The sequence below is a fragment of the Opisthocomus hoazin genome, chromosome 5 (assembly GCF_030867145.1).
Source record: "Opisthocomus hoazin isolate bOpiHoa1 chromosome 5, bOpiHoa1.hap1, whole genome shotgun sequence".
In the NCBI taxonomy this organism is placed as follows: Eukaryota; Metazoa; Chordata; class Aves; order Opisthocomiformes; family Opisthocomidae; genus Opisthocomus; species Opisthocomus hoazin.
In genome coordinates, this window is record NC_134418.1 from 83897301 (window position 1) to 83914426 (window position 17126).

Here is a 17126-nt window from a genome sequence, read left to right on the forward strand (position 1 = left end):
GGAAGTGAACCACAACCCAGCACCAGGCCTTGCAACTGATAATTCTTGCTTGCAGCTTAGCGTTTTGTGACACAGGGTTAGAAAAGAGAGGGAAAGCGAGGTCTGCTGGAGACCAAGGAATGCTGTCCTAGCCACACGGAGGTACTCACCTCTAAAGTGTCTTTGGTCAGCACAAGGTAAGTGGTGTAGGTTGATCCTCTTTCATGTCCTCCGTTTACATCAACGTGTAGTACCTACTGCAGTGCCAAGGTACCGGCAAAACAGTGCGGTAGTCTAGTCTCTGCTGCACAGTCAGAGCTGGTGCGTGCTGGTCTCGTACTGGTGACCAGTACAAGCATCTCATTTCTTAGCAGAGAGAGGGAGAGGGGCTCACCTTGCAACCTCATATTTCGTTAGTCCAACAGCAGCTCCCAAATGCATGATTTTGAACTCACATGGTTATTTAACAACAGATTTACTCCTCTAATTGCAGAGATGCTGCATCTCTCACTACGTCTAATTTCTACTGCCAGCATAAAAAAACAGATATCGTGTACCTGTGCCAGTCCAGTTTGTTTTATTTGACCTTCTGCAGTCCAGAGCACTGGTCCCTGTCGCTGGCATCACACCGGCTGGTGTCCTTGGAAAAAATCTGCTGCAAAAGTGCAAGATGACGGGACAGTATTAACGAAAAAGTTTTTGCTTTGACAATAAACTACATTCGGATCTGGTATAAAGGTGCAAAACCAAATATTGGGGTATCCGCACTTAGTCCATGCATAAATTTAGACCAATGGCTCAAGTTTTTCCTATGATAATCTTTTTCTTTTCAATAATATTTTTCTTTTCGATAATAATAATAATGCAGCTTCCTTGAAGTCAGAGATTTCACACTCTTCTGTTGTAAACATTGTTACCTAAGAACATATTTTCTTGATGTCTTCAGCATCTATCAGTTATTTTGACATCTGTACTTCAGTAAACATGGGCAAAGTGCTGAAGTTTTCCAACATCCACCTGATTTTGGAGGGAGCAGCAGGGAAGCCTGAAAAACTACTTCAAGTGCGCAAATATTTGCAAAAGACGAGAATGTTTTCCCTCATGTTCTTCCTCCCCAAAAGTGATTCACATTTCTTAAAATTAATTTTCTTTTTAGGCAAAAAAACCAAACAAAATCTTGGTTTTAAGATACTAGCAATAAAAGAACTCACCAGGCACGTTATTTTTTGAAAGCTCATTGAACTGTTTCCTTAGGACTATACTGAGAATATGAAAGAAAACAGCTTTGTGTTTGTAATAAGCATGTGGGGTGATTGTCTAGACTGAAATAAAGAGATCACACTTCTTTAACAAGAAGTATCGGTGCGCATCATCATAACGCAAATCTGCAACTTTTTCTCCCCACAAGTATTACTCATGTATCTGAAAATACAACTGAAGTGGAAAGGCTCAATTTAGAGTCCTACAAGCCTATGGACCTCGCTTTTTAAATGCTTTAACACAACGTTATGCTCGGCTTGCTTGGGTTTGGACCGTTTACATCCCACTGTCTCCCTGGTCACACAGGGAACATCAAGCAGAGTCCTGCGTTCAGAAAGGAGAGCCTCAGTGCCAGAGGCTGTCGCCCTTCTAAAAGGCATTTCAAAGGCTTAGATCTGCCCAGAGAAGTGACAGCAACTCATGCTTGACTTTTAGGATCAGCTGAATTCATGGGCATTTTTTTCAAAAAGCTTTCTTTTTTTGTGGTGGGATGGAGATGATGCGCAAGTAACCTGATGGCCCCACACATTTGCAGTGCCCAAACAGCAAAGACGTGCTTTTGAACCAAGATCAAAAAATGCTCACGAGTGATTAGAAATGGTGAGAAAACAATGGACTTGTTAGAAAACCTGACCTAATTTTTCAGATTCCTGGATACAATTATTTCTAAGACTGTTGTTTTTCTAAACAAAACTTGCCTTCAGATAGTGAAAATCTTTACGCAATGCCTAGTGTGGGATGTATTACAATTTGGAATGAATTAGTAAACAGCAACAGATAAAGAGGCTGCACAAATCTCTTAAAACTACTGCCTATAATGTATGGGAAATGGTTTGCAGCTACAGAAGACTGTAGCTGGGGACATATCAAGGAATCCCAAAGAGAAGGCTCATATGCCTGGGACTGCAGAAGTGATGCTATCAAAACAGAGGAAAAGGGGGGGAATAAATAAAAAAACCCCTAAGAAAATAACCTTTACTCTCAAAGAATGAATGTCATGTAAAATCATATTCCTAGTTGTAGGTACTCTACCTGCAGCACAGGTATAACACAAATATTGCAGCTGCTTTATGATAGTCATTAATACATAGATTTTAAAAAAGAAAAAAGAGTTTGAGTCATCCACAGTATATGGAATTAAGCCCGTTTGAGCATTAAGACTTTCTAAGTGTCTGTCAGCTAGGAATGGTTGTAAGTCTGTCTAATGTACAGAAGCACTTAGAATCCTTCAGAACTTTAATCTGGAAATGTGCAATGTGATATAAATCAATTCAAAATGACTGGAGTGTGTCAGTTTTTGCAGAAGATAATCTCCCAACCACCACTTCTGAATCAACCTTTAAAAATGCAGGAAAAGTAGCACTTCAGTCCCAAAACAGACCAACAGATTAAGGCTGGCAATCATGAAATCCTGCCCTTCAAAAGGGGAAAATTGCAAACGACAGTGATCAGTCGTTCTGCAAAAGCAACCAGGGCATGTTAATGCCTTGGTGTTACCAGGAGTGCTGCCTGCCCTTCAAACCCTCTTGGAAGCAACAAAGAGAAAGGTCCACTCTGCTTTCCCATGTAGCAGCCTCCTGACCGCGTACGGAGCCTTGTCCCGGGGGAAGGAAGGAGCTTTTCATTAATGGTCTCAAGTTGTATAATGGCTTCATGTTGCATAATGGCCTCAAGTTGTTGCGTCAGTGGAGGTTTAGATCGGATATTAGGAAAAATTTCTTTACTGAAAGAGTGGTCAGGCACTGGAAAAGGCTGCCCAGGGCAGTGGTGGAGTCCCCATCCCTGGAGGGGTTCAAAAAACATGTGGATATGGCACTTCGGGACATGGTTTAGCAGGCATGGGGGTGTTGGGTTGACAGTTGGACTTGATGATCTTTGAGGTCTTTTCCAACCTTAATGATTCTATGATTCTATGATCCCTTGTCTCTTTTTCGCCTGCCTGTTAGGTGTAGCTAACCAACTTTGTGTGTGTGTTGTGCTTTGTGTCTTCTCTTGTGTTCAGCTGGGGAACGGGTATATGCTTGCACGTTTTGAGACAAGAGCCAAGGAATTAAAACCTGACATGGGTGTTCTTGTTGGCCTTTGATGAATACTTTCTAGTTTTCATTGCCGTATTTGAGAAAAATAGGTAATATGCACTCTGTTTACCTTCCCTCTCGGGGAAGGTTAGCAATAATCAAGTTTTTGAGTATCTGTTGCTGTAAATGTACTATTCTGTACAAATGTGTTTGTCTATAGGACTGGAAAACACACACAAAGTTTCAGAAAACCATAATCCAGGAAAGGAAGCAGGGCATGGCAGTGTGTCCTTACTCTTTCCTTGAGTGTGAATGGGTTAAAACAGCACTGCTATTTAAATAATGTAATGCTAATAAAGCTTCTACACCCACCAAATGCGTAACCATGATTCCTTCATGAAGGGCTGCTCTTGGTCTTCCCTCATATGCACACCATCATCATCTTCACCCAAAGCCTGTTTCCCGCGCTTGGCTGCTCTTTGTAGGCTGATCCCAACTCCTTTCCATTTCAGGTGGAGTTTAAGGAATTACGTCTCTGTCGGAAAGAGAGAAGGAATTAACCTGGAACTTCCTGCAAGGACTGCTCAGGTGGAGCAAAAGCAGAGCCTTGCCACTGCGTTACGGATGAGTGGGTGGAAGCTTGCAAATGTTTGCGGCGTACGGCACCAGCGATGGGATGAGCACGCAGGAGATGGGAGACCGGTGGGCTTTCTGCTGTGTGCCCTCCTTTGGGGCCTGAACACCAGCCTATCCCTGGAGCTGCCTCAGCCAGCTCGTTAGTATTATTTGAGTCTTAACTATATTTGTAATCTTTGAATTAAAAGATTAGATTTACAAACACACAAGAATTTAATGACAACAGATAGTTGTCTCGGCCATTAGGCTAGGGAATATTTCCATACAGCTTCTGTCGCATCTCACTGATTCTTTTGCAGGTGAAAAATAACAATTTTAATTCCATCTTCACAAGTTTGGGTTATTATCATGTTACATCATTCCTCACAGGGTGATGCTTGCGTAACTACAGGCTGGTTTCATAGCACAGGGCAGCTGTCCTCGCCCCCGACTATCTGCCCAACGTCTTGGTCAGCTTTGAGTCACCTGCTGCAAATTCTAGCCTGAGAGGTTAGAGCTGGTGCTGGCCACTCAGGAAAGTCAGCGTTGGTGCTCCTTTGCTTTGCGGCACCGGGCTGTACCCAGCTGCCCAACCCACCAGTCCTTGAGAACCTGAGCCATCCCTGTCGCGGAGCGTAAAGCTTTAAAAGACAAGCAGGGCATGGTACTGAGCATGGAAACCACTATAATGGTTCTGTTTGGTAATCAGAGCAAAAGGGGATTAACCTCAAAGATTTCTGCAGCTATTTGGGAGGAAGATGGAGAAAAACTCTATACGCAGCATAGAATATTGTACGTGGAATACTCTGTGTACAAAATTCTACAAAACCTCTAATGTACAAAAAGATTTGTACAAAACCTCTATATGCAGCATAAAATATTGTATATACATATAGAGAAAAACTCTAATATTGATTATGCATATAGAGAAAATCTCTACATAGGTTATTGTTTGTAGAGCTCAGCCCTGAGCCGCTGGGCATGAAGATTGTCAGGAGCAAAACTTCTGGTATAAATTCAGGTCAATTGCACTGACATCTCTCTTCAGCGTAGCCATGTGGTTTATGCCAACAGAGCACCTGAACAATTTTTCTCATTTAAACATTTTCAAAAGTCAGAAGCCTTCTCTAGATTCGGAGCGTCAAGGCACTAACGTCAGGAGCTGTCAGGTCACCTACGTCTAATGAAATGTCTAGTGAAGTGTTAGCTCTCCGACCTCAACATGCACTGAAGCCCTAGCTTTAAAATAAAAATTTCCAGAACAGAATATGTTCACGCCTGATTGGGCCTCCTCATCTGTTCTATCAGTTTAAAGTTAGTGTAGCTCTGTTATTTCGTTGCTTCACGCGCGTCAAACCAGAGTAACAGCGGCTGATGCTCTTTCACCAGGGACTGACCGACTGATAAACTGGTGCACCTATTCTATGTCTGTCTTCTTGGAAATGTAAGTATTCAGGTGGAAATCACATTTCCATTAATAAGCCTGCTACAGTATTATAGTGAAATAAACATATTTTCATTAATTGCCGCCCTCAGTCCCTCTCTTTCACTGCTGTTCCCTTTTCTCTGGTGACATTTTGTCTTGTCGTGGAAAGGTCATGACATTTCGAGGTGCTCACTTCCCAAAGCATGACTCCTCGAAGCAATGAGATTCAGCTGATCTGTCGGTAAAAACCTGCCAGGAGTGAAAACAAGCGCCGCAAACACAAAGCTTGGAAGCATCGACTCGTGGTCACTCCTGCTGGGGCTGATGGCTGCCCACGTTCTTCATGTTCTTCCAAGACCGCCCAGAAAGGACAAAAGAAACATGATTATTATACGTCACAGAGTGCCGTTATTACTTCAACCTCTGTTGTCAAGCATCCTGTTAACTCACATAGAGATTGAAACTCCGACAAGCTTTGCTTTGTTCTAATCTTGAGAAACGTTGCATCAAAGTTGTTGTAAAGAGCTCTTCGGTTCCTGAGCGAGTGTAAATAGATTTCAGACTGCTATCTTAGGTTGAACTTTCCTGAGTGAAATCTTTAGGCCTTTTTATGGGTGGTTCTTGCTCAGGAGAGCAACACTGAGGACTTTCATCTCAAAGGTAGATACTTTTTAATGCTGGTATCTGCAGAATGCAAAAACCACAGCACAGCAATTTTAAAGTAGATTTGAGCCTGATTCAAAAAGTCAGTTGTTTTCTGTCCCAGTTGTCTTACTGAAAAAGAATTACAGAGCTTCCACTTTTACTTTAGCAGTGCTTTGCATTCGCTTTTTACCTGGGAAAGGCTGCATCAGGTTATTCTGCAGAACTGTGCCCAGCCCGGGGCAAGTTTCAAGTTTGAAACCAACCTTTACGTCCCCTCTTTGTGCCAATGCACGCAGAAGTGGTAAACCATCTCCTGGAGAGAGAAGTGAGCTCTAGCCCTCTAACCCCCGCACAGCTCACTATCTGGTAATTTTAGTTAAACAATCCTTGCTGAGAATTTCATTGTGTCCTCTCGAGAGAAGACACAATTTGACCTAATATATATTATAGCCTATTATATAGTATTTTATAAGGTATTGTAGCCTGCTTCCCTTTTTTCTGCTGCACTTTAGCCTGTTAGTCTTTCTTTTGATAAATTCTTGTCAGTTTGCAGCCCATTTAAAAATAAATGTTCGTATTTTGGTTTGGTTTGGCCTGGATTAATGCCAGGTGCCCACCAAAACCGCTCTGGCACTGCCCCTCCTCAGCTGGGCAGGGGAGAGGAGATATGGTGAAAGGCTCCAGGGTCGAGACAAGGGCAGGGAGAGATCACTCACCAGTTACTGTCACAGGCAAAACAGACTGAACTGGGGGAGAAAAGGAAAGTTTAATTTATCACCGATCACATCAGAGTAGGATAGTGAGAAATAAAACCAGATCTTAAAACACCTTCCCCCCACCCCTCCCTTCCTCCCGGGCTCAGCTTCACTCCCGTTTCTCTCCCTCCTCCCCCCCAAGGCAGCGCAGGGGGACAGGGAATGGGGGCTGTGGTCAGTTCATCACACATTGTCTCTGCTGCTCCTTCCTCCTCAGGGGAGGACTCCTCACACTCTGCCCCTGCTCCAATGTGAGGTCCCTCTCATGGCAGACCGTTCTCCACGAACTTCTCCAACGTGAGTCCTTCCCACGGGCTGCAGCTCTTCACGAACTGCCCCAGCGCGTGTCCTTCCCATGGGGTGCAGTCCTTCAGGAACAGGCTGCTCCAGAGTGGGTCCCCACGGGGTCACAAGCCCTGCCAGCAAACCTGCTCCAGCGTGGGCTCCTCTCTCCATGGGTCCGCAGGTCCTGGCAGGAGCCTGCTCCAACGCGGGGCTCCCCACAGGGTCACAGCTTCCTTCAGGCATCCCCCTGCTCCTGTGTGGGGTCCCTTCCACGGGCTGCAGGTGGAGATTTGCTCCACCATGGACCTCCATGGACTGCAGGGGGACAACCTGCCTCACCATGGTCTTCATGATGAGCTGCAAGGGAAGACTCTCTGCTCCGGCATCTCGAGCACCTCCTCCCCCTCCTTCTTCACTGACCTTGGGGTCTCCAGACTTGTTTCTCTCACATGGTCTCACTCCTCTCTCCTCCCTGCTGTATCACTGCAGTTTTTTCTTCCCTTTCTTAAATACGTTATCCCGGAGGTGCTACCACCGTCGCTGATTGTCTTGGCCTTGACCAGCGGCGGGTCCATCTCAGAGCCGGCTGGCACTGGCTTTACCAGACCTGGGGGAAGCTTCTCGCAGCTTCTCACAGAAGCCAACCCTACAGCCCCCCGCTACCAAAACCTTGCCACGCAAACCCATAACACATTTTTAAGCCTGTACTGCTTGAATTAATTTGCTGTTATGTCTTGGAGCTCCCAATATCATAGCTTGATGGGAGACATCCTTGCTTTCTGCTGTCTTCATTTCTGACATTCACCAACACAAACAAGTAACTTTTTACAAATCTCATGTCATCAGTAAAACTGCTTTTTTTTTACATAGATTGTCTGTGTATTCGAGGAGTTCTTTTGCGTGAGAAGACAGCAATATAAAATCTAAAGTCAAAGAACTTAGGAAGAAAAATCTCATTAATGTAGATTGGATTGATTTCCTCCCTGAAAGATATGACACCGTCATGCTCTTCCTGACAGATAAAACCTTTTTGTCCTAAATTGCTAAGATTTCTAAAGAAAACACAAAAAATCATGCCTTTCTCCTGGCTGTCATTTTTGTGATTTTTAGCCTATTAAAATATGTATATCTGCTTTATTCTGCTTCATTCCTTATCTGTGCCAGAGAGCAGGTCTTGATTTTCAGGCGACAGCATGGTGAAAACCTCAGATCCCGTCCTGTGCTTGGGCAGAGCTTGCAGCTGGAAGACCACCGCCCGCAGCCCCGATTAACCCGCCACGAGTCGCTCCTGCTGCTTCCACCATCAATAAACCAACCAGCAGCACCTTCTGCCACTTACTGACGTAGCGACGTGGGTGACTTCAGCACGGAACACGGGCAGCATCCCTCAGCGGGGCGCAGACGGATGCGGTTTTCGTGAGCTGGCTCCGCGTCGGCGAGGTGAAGCCGGCGGCAGGCAGCATCTTGGCCTGGCAGACTGGCAGAGGGGACTGGGAAAGCTGGAACCCGACGCGTTACATCGCTCTCACTCTCCTGGACATACGCTTTCGGATGGCAGTTGTTTCACCGTGACCCACCTGCACAAATGCGAGCTGGATGGTGCGTGGCCGAGGCTGTTCCTCTCCTAGAGCACGCGGACGTTTGCTACCAGAAACGCACACACAACTCTCATTTTACTTCATGTTCTGACAAGGAAACGATGAAATAATTATAAATTTTTTCTACTGTGTTTATCGAATGTATTTAAACTGGGTAGGCTTCTGCTAACCTTCTTAAATTAGAAGAAAATAGTGGAAGATATGACTATGAAAAGTCTACTACAGGATTCCTTTCTCTCTGTGTGTGTCTGTTTATTATATACACATACATGCAGCTGTATTCTATTCACATAAAACAAACCAGTAAGACTTTTTTTGTACTTTTACTCGTTATTTAAAATGTCTCTACAAGTCTGAAAATAAAAATTCTCTCCAAACAATTTTGTCTTTTTTTCTTCTGTTTGTTATTGGTTTTGTTTTCTTTTTTTTTGTCAAGGTATGAAGCTAACAATACCTGCTTCTCTTTGATTTTTGTTAGCACTCGTGTCAAAATAGATTTGTTTCTGTACCAGAATAATCGATTTTGCCATAGCTTTAAGAATAGAAAGTTTCAACTATTATTCCAAATCCAGCCAACAGCCTTCAGTGCAAGCATGTTCCACTAACACATCACTTACTGAAAGTAATGATCTCAATAAAGCTCTTTATTTAAAAGAACACTAGTCATCCGACTACACATTCCTGCAAAAACATAGTTCTGTTCTGTGCTTCTAACTCAAATTACTTGTAAAATCTCCTAGGTGAGAACTAATTTTTTTAAACTGAGTACTTGTATGAAAACTGATACCTTTAAGTTTGTGTCCTTTTAGAGCCCTTACGGGCTCAATTCCGTAATAAGAATAACAAATAATAGTCCAGGGCTGTCACTTGAGATGCAGAGTGCAACAGTGGTGCAGTTTGGTTTTATTTGCTATTACGGGGAGAACTGTCACTTGTAGTTGTAGTAATAGCCTGTATTATTCAGCATTTGTAAATGTTTCTTCCCACTATGCAGCGGTTTTCATATGGAAGGTCACCTTCTGGTTTTCTAGGAGGAACCCGCGTGACCCACCACACGCTATGAGCAGACGGATGAGGAGATATTGGAGAGAGTCCAGCAGAGGGCTACGAGGATGATGAGGGGACTGGAACATCTCCCCTACGAGGAGAGGCTGAGGGAGCTGGGCTTGTTCAGCCTGAAGAAGAGAAGGTTGCGAGGGGACCTTATAAATGCTTATAAATATCTGAAGGGTGGGTGTCAGGAGGATGGGGCCAAGCTCTTTTCAGTGGTGCCCAGTGACAGGACAAGGGGCAACGGGCACAAACTGAAGCAGAGGAAGCTCCAGCTGAACATGAGGAAGAACTTCTTCCCTCTGAGGGTGACGGAGCCCTGGCACAGGCTGCTCAGGGAGGCTGTGGAGTCTCCTTCTCTGGAGATATTCCAGACCCGCCTGGACGCGGTCCTGTGCAGCCTGCTGTGGGTGACCCTGCTTCGTCAGGGGGGTTGGACTGGATGACCCACAGAGGTCCCTTCCAACCCCTAACATTCTGTGAACATTCTGTGGGTGTTTAACGAGAGGATTTCTAACACGCGGTTCATGTAGCTTCCATTGGGACATTCGCTCTGCAGAGTCATTCTCACTACTGACACACTGTGAGTAATTACGTATCTGCCCGTGTGCATATTCATGTAGATGCCGAAAGGTCAGGTAATTATACAGAGAAAGTGTTGCTGGTATCTTCCAAAATGAGAGGACTCCCGTAAGGAGTTGATCTCACAGCTCTGATAGTCCAGCCGGTCGCAGTGGGCAGGTGCCATCGAGTTGGGCTAGAAAAGTGGCTACAGCTTCTCCACGTCAACAAGTTCCAGCTCTCTTGAGTTGGTTGGGGTTTTGTTCTGCTGAATGGAAGAAGAATGAATTGATTCAAAGTTTATTACGTCTTCCCAATCTGTGCCACGTGTAATATATAACCTAAAGAAATATTAAAAATTAATAGTGTCGTACAGCAAAGAAAGCAACAACTAAGAATGAGGTTGCTGCTATGTTGTACTTGACAGACATAAATATACATATAATGAAAGAATGGTACCTGACCCAAGAATCTTCTCACACATTAAAGCAGTTTTGTACTCAAATAAAGTAGTTTTACCTCAAATACCAAGTCCAGGGCACACTGTTAGTGAACAGATCAGCTCAGAGGGCTGCCTCAAACTCTCCCGAGCCAGTCTTGCTTTACTCCATGTAGTTTCTCTTTCTATTCATATATTTGTGAATTTTGGTCTCCTTGTCTATTCATGGCTCCCCAGTGCACCACAGCTCTGGATAACGCTGGGGTCTAAGCACGAAGCTCACAAGGCATTTGACACGGGATTAGGTTCACGAGTCTTGAGTCTTTAAAAACAAGCGTGTGTTCCTGGTGGGTGGATGCCAGAAGCAGAGGGGGCTGGAAGGAATTGCGGGGACCAGCATGTTCAACTTACAGGCGATCACGAACATGCAGGATTTAGCAGAATTTAAGTGGATCTGAAGTTGGTGACAACCTGAAGGTCAAAATCTGGAAAGGGGTGAGCAAGGGATGCTGAGCTGATCATCAGTGATGTATTCGAGAAGTCTGTACAGAAAACTACTCCGTTTTTAAGCAAAAAATAAGGTGTGTATAAAGGTTATTGTCATTTCGAAGTTGCAGGTTATTGCTGTAAAGCCATTGAAAAGTTCATGCGGCTGATGATGATGTCTGGGACTGAGTAGGTAAGACACATTACAGAACACTCCATATGATACTTAATTATCAAGATATCGCCATGTAGGCTTATGACTGGAGTGCAGTTGATCTGAAGAGAAGCGAACAGAAGGATTTGGTTTCCAAAGTCCAACTTCGCACAGAAAAATGCGTTACCCAATAAACTTCAGAGTTAGCGCTAGGAATCTCATAGACTCCAAAAACTTAAAACGAAGCAAAGAGAAATTTCTTGAGTTTTGAGATTTGGAGGGCAGGACTAAAGACCCTACTGATGGGGTTTGACATTCTCCTGCATTTGGTGGTTGGTATAATAAAAAAATAGTAGTAGGCTGCATCCAGGAGTAAGACCCTCTCCCGTAAGCTGCCTCGCTGATTAACCCGCAGTAAGAGCATCTTTGTGGCATTGGGAGAAAAATGAAGGGATTGCTAGAATTGATTTTTGTTTGCCATTCTTTTGACAAGACAAAATCTGTTAATTATTCATCCGTTGCCTTCTTTATTAATAAATACGATTTCTGAGTAAAATTGACGTGCACTGAGTGCTCTGCTCTTGGGAGGGCAGCGAACAGACAAACCGGCCAAGCAGCAGACCGCTGGGATCCCACCGCTTAACACTTCAGACAGAGAATCTCTGAACGATTCAGGCTGCAAGAGACTCAGGGGGTTTCAGTCCATTTTTCCAAATTATTTCCTTACGGCCTGTCCCTTCAGGCAACCAACCGAATGTTTACACGTTGCATCCACGCAAAGAAATCTCCGGTGGTCAGCATTAGCTGTACCTCACTAGCAAGCTGGGAGGAAACCTACGGCGATTTTCAGAATGTTCTCAGCTAAGGTTAAAATATAAAGGGAAATGTTCAAAAGTGTTTACATCCCCTCATCGTCTATTTTTTTTCGAAGAAATATTAGAGTAGATCAAATCCAGCCTTGGATTGTAATTTTTTTCTGAAGCCAATGGGAGTTCACAACTTTTGCTAAAATGTATTGGAGTTCCAGCATGCCTTCCTTCCCACTGGATTTAGGTCCGTGTTGTGAATAAATTAGACTAAACCACTGCTAGGTCTCACCATTAGTTTCCCTCTCTTGAAAAGAGAAATGATCCCATTATCAAACCAACACAGCTCACAGCCATATAGAAGACGGGATGACATTTTCCAGGTGTCAGTAGTCATCCACCTTCACTTCTTTTCTTTCTTGCTTAAGGTCTTCGTAGTTATAAAACCTGTAGATTCTGAAAGCGATATTGAGGATTTATTGTTTTGTTAATTATGTGTGAATAATTGACGGGATGCTCAAAATCTTCTTGCCCCACATAAATCTAATCATCACAGCCATCACTGTGTTTTGGTGTGTGTTAAGAGAGTTAAAGTGAGATGGAAGTGTCTTGAAAATTAGCCTTTTTTCAAACAATTTATGTGACCTTACCTCTTACATAGTAATGACAGTAGATGACTATTGCTTTTCTTTGAACAGAAATTTACATTTTTTTGTACATCATCATCATTGAGACTACAGATAATGCAGAGGTGAAATGCAGAGATCATTTACTCTACTTCTAAGGATTCCTTCCAAAGTAGAGGAATGAAGAATTACATGGTTTGTGCCCATGCTGTGTGTCTGTGAACAGGAGGCTTCAGTCTCGCTGTTAAGCAGTGAGCCAAATTCATCCCTAATTTAAACAGTCACCCACCATTTTGGAGAGATTATTATGTTTTTGCTGAATTTAGTCACTGTTGTCTGCTGAGAGAATTTTCTTTAGCCATTAAAGGGCTCAACCATCTCTCTTGTATGCAATGACTTGTTAAACAAAATGTTCTGGGACTTCGGAGGCGAGCCCTGAGCGTTTGCTGCAGTCAGTCCCATTGCGGTTCCCTAGCACAGTCCCCTCTCAGCCCAGGAGCTGGGGTTTCCATGCTCATTTCCAGTAGTCCAGACGCATTCCCCTCTCTAGTTCGTTAGAGGCTCCTCAGGTCATTTAACTTTTACTTATTCATAAAGGAAGAGCTGAGGCATTATCTTAGATAAAATAAGAATAGAATATTCTGGGAAAATACAGGGCCTATCATGGCTTGCATGGCTTGGGTTTTGCCATCGTTGTTGATTTCCTATTTGTAGGGAGATATCCCCAAAGACTTCTGCTAAGCGAGTGTCTTTTTGGGTTAACACTGTAATAAAAGCCCATTCAGAGATGCTGATTCTTGAATTGAGTTTCCAGTGGCTGTTCTTCAAGGATCTTTTTCTGCTCTGATACGAGCTTTCTATGCATTTATAGTCAGTAATACATGGAGGGAATACCTTGAAGGAGGGCAGTATCTGAGCAGGCGTTAATTGGTTAGTGAGACTTGCCTTCCCAAAGGTTAGTTCTCTCGAGCACAAACCAGTAAGAAGAAAATCCATGTGTGCAACTTATTCATTGCCCAGAGGGAGGAAAGTTACTGATGGACCCATCCAAAGCTGTGAGAGACGCCAGCACGCTTGCGCACACTGACCCATCCCAAGCACTCTCCAGCATGTTTGGAAGATTTTGGTGAAGAAAGTGCGGTACAGATAAAAACTCTCTTAGTGCTGAAGTTCAGATGTAGGTGGAATCATTTCTCAATGTTTTTATCAAATGAAAGCCATGGGAAAAGCAGCATGCGTTGACGTCTTCTCAGGCTGTGCGTGCGTGTACGCAGCGAGTGGGTGGGTTCGGTGACTTACCTCCCGCCCTCGCCTTCGCTGTAGACGGAGAAGATGACGGCTTCACGTACTCAGCTGCTTGATTTCCTTTCCACTAGCCATTATTAACATTTACTCAAGCAACAGTATGAAGAACATAAATATTTCAAAGCAGCTAATTACAGCATCCAAAACATCCTCCAAGCTATTCGTTTAATGAGGATGTGCTTTGTTCCTGCAGTAGCGTAACATTAATTTCATCAAGCAATTAACCAAAACAAAACCAGACGCAACAGAGAAAGATGCTTTTTTTTTCTCCTGTTTACAAGGATGCTTGCTCTCATTTCAGTGAGTCCCTTGCGTGAAGGTGGCCATCATCAGCTACGTAAACCTCCCACAAACCGCGATTCACGCTCGGATAACTTGCTCTGTCAAAATTTGCACAGATTTCAGCCAAAATATTTTCTTGGTACAGGCTTGAGGCTTAATGCAAACACACATTTTTGTTAAAAGTTATATTGTTATTTCTAGCACATGCTTAGGAGGCTTACAGTCACACCCAAATCAGTTTACCTTACCCACATGCTAAGCGACTGGAGCTACTGGGGACAGTCCAGCGGAGGGCTACGAGGATGGTGAGGGGACTGGAGCATCTCTCCTATGAGGAGAGGCTGAGGGAGCTGGGCTTGTTCAGCCTGGAGAAGAGAAGGCTGCGAGGGGACCTTATCAATGCTTATAAATATCTGCAGGGTGGGTGTCAGGAGGATGGGGCCAGACTCTTTCCAGTGGTGCCCAGCGACAGGACAAGGGGCAACGGGCACAAACTGAAGCAGAGGAAGCTCCAGCTGAACATGAGGAAGAACTTCTTCCCTCTGAGGGTGACGGAGCCCTGGCCCAGGCTGCCCAGGGAGGCTGTGGAGACTCCTTCTCTGGAGATATTCAAGACCCGCCTGGACAAGGTCCTGTGCAGCCTGCTGTAGGTGACCCTGCTTCAGCAGGGGGTTGGGCTGGGTGACCCACAGAGGGCCCTTCCAACCCCGACCATGCTGTGATTCTGTGATATATCAGGAAATAAAAAACTGCACTGATGCTCTTAGTAAAAAGGCACAGTCTGAAACGAAACGCAGTCCATACTGGGTTGGAGGTACTGGAAGACTGTAGCTTACTGCGAGGCAGATAAAGTCACTCCGGGCACCAAGAAGACTGCGTGTGTAGCGCGGTCACTGCTTTGGATCGTTCACAGGAATCTACTGAAAACAAAATTCAGGATTCGGATGAAAGACTACGGAGCAATACAAATCCAAGCGTAGGGAGAAGTATTAAATGTTTTCTTTTCCTGGTAAATGGATGACCCGAATTTTTCTACCTGGAAATTTTTTTCAACACCTTCAAAATTTCTTGTAATATGTTTTTGTGCAAGTGGACTCGGCAAAATTTTTCAGTCTGCAGCCTTAAAACAGACATCACAAAAATGCAGTGTCTGCACTAATCAGAGCTCTTTCAACTGACAATAAAGTTGATTTCAGGGTGTACACTTTTTTTCACCGTTCCTGAAACACTCTGCACAATGCCTACAGGTGTTTAACTCTTACTTCTAAAAGACTGCGTTTTATTTAACAATCTGTTAAATATTTAAGAAGAAGGTATTAATTAAAATGCATGACAGATTAAATCCCTCCTCAGGCCAAGGCTCAGGACGCTGACTGAGGTATCTGAATCAAGGCAGATTAGGGAGCTGATACCTTTCAGCGCTGACGGCTCCCCATTTATGATAATATCTTCTCAATAAATATCTTCTGCTTTATTAACAGAAACCAGAACCGAAGGCCATTCCTCAATTTGGACTGTTTTTAAAAAACCCCTTTTAATTAGGTAGATATAAATATGATAATACATGCAAAATACAGGCTTCTTTAATTTATGTACTGGTCTGATAACTGGCCTCCCATTGACACAGGGATTAACTCTGCCATACGAAGGGAAGTTCTTCTACTGAATCTGGTGGAGGAGATAGATAGCTCTGTTACAACGAGAATTTTATACCATCTTAGCACGCTGCTCGGCAGAGCTTTCCAAATTTTGCTGGCCTGCCAAAGTGTTCACGGTGGCAGCGCACAATGCGTAGCACACGCGACCGATAAGGTTAAAAGGGTGAAGAGCAGGAGGCAACGCTCGGGTTATAAATCAGAATTATCTCCTGTTTCACAGCAACAGCCACCGCTCGGGTCAGCTTTACTCCACCACCCGCCACTCACCCCCCAGCCAAAAACGCACTGAAACGGTCCAAAAGAAAGAACTGCACGCTGGTTTGGAAAAGAATGATGTCTAATATTGTGCCCCTGTCTCACTGCTGGGCTGTGATGTTAATATTCCCTCTGAAAGGCAGAAAAAAGCAACCAAGCTCCAAAAACAGGAGTGAATGGAAAAAGAAGGAGAAATAAATCATCAAGATAGACAGTAAACTGGGAGCTGCTGCCCTGAAACGCTCTCCACGGCATCTCGGTGTTGGAGCAGCACCTTGGCTGGGTGGGATCTTCCCGCAGGACGCGGTGAGGGGTTGGAGACGGGCAGGCAGCCTCGGAGACAGCCAGACCCTGCTGCTGGGCTGGGTGTGAGGGTGTGCGGCTCAGCACCAGCCCCAGCACCGTGCTGGGAGCGGGAAGGACCGGGTGGCTTGGGCACCAGCAGCCTTGGGCAAGCAGAATCACAGAATCACAGAATGGTCGGGGTTGGAAGGGACCTCTGTGGGTCACCCAGCCCAACCCCCTGCCGAAGCAGGGTCACCCAGAGCAGGCTGCACAGCACCGCGTCCAGGCAGGTCTTGAATATCTCCAGAGAAGGAGACTCCACAGCCTCCCTGGGCAGCCTGGGCCAGGGCTCCGTCACCCTCAGAGGGAAGAAGTTCTTCCTCGTGTTCAGCTGGAACTTCCTCTGCTTCAGTTTGTGCCCGTTGCCCCTTGTCCTGTCGCTGGGCACCACTGGAAAGAGTCTGGCCCCGTCCTCCTGACACCCACCCTGCAGATATTTAGAGGCATTGATAAGGTCCCCTCTCAGCCTTCTCTTCTCCAGGCTGAACAAGCCCAGCTCCCTCAGCCTCTCCTCGTAGGAGAGATGCTCCAGTCCCCTCACCATCCTTGTAGCCCTCCGATGGACTCCCTCCAGTAGC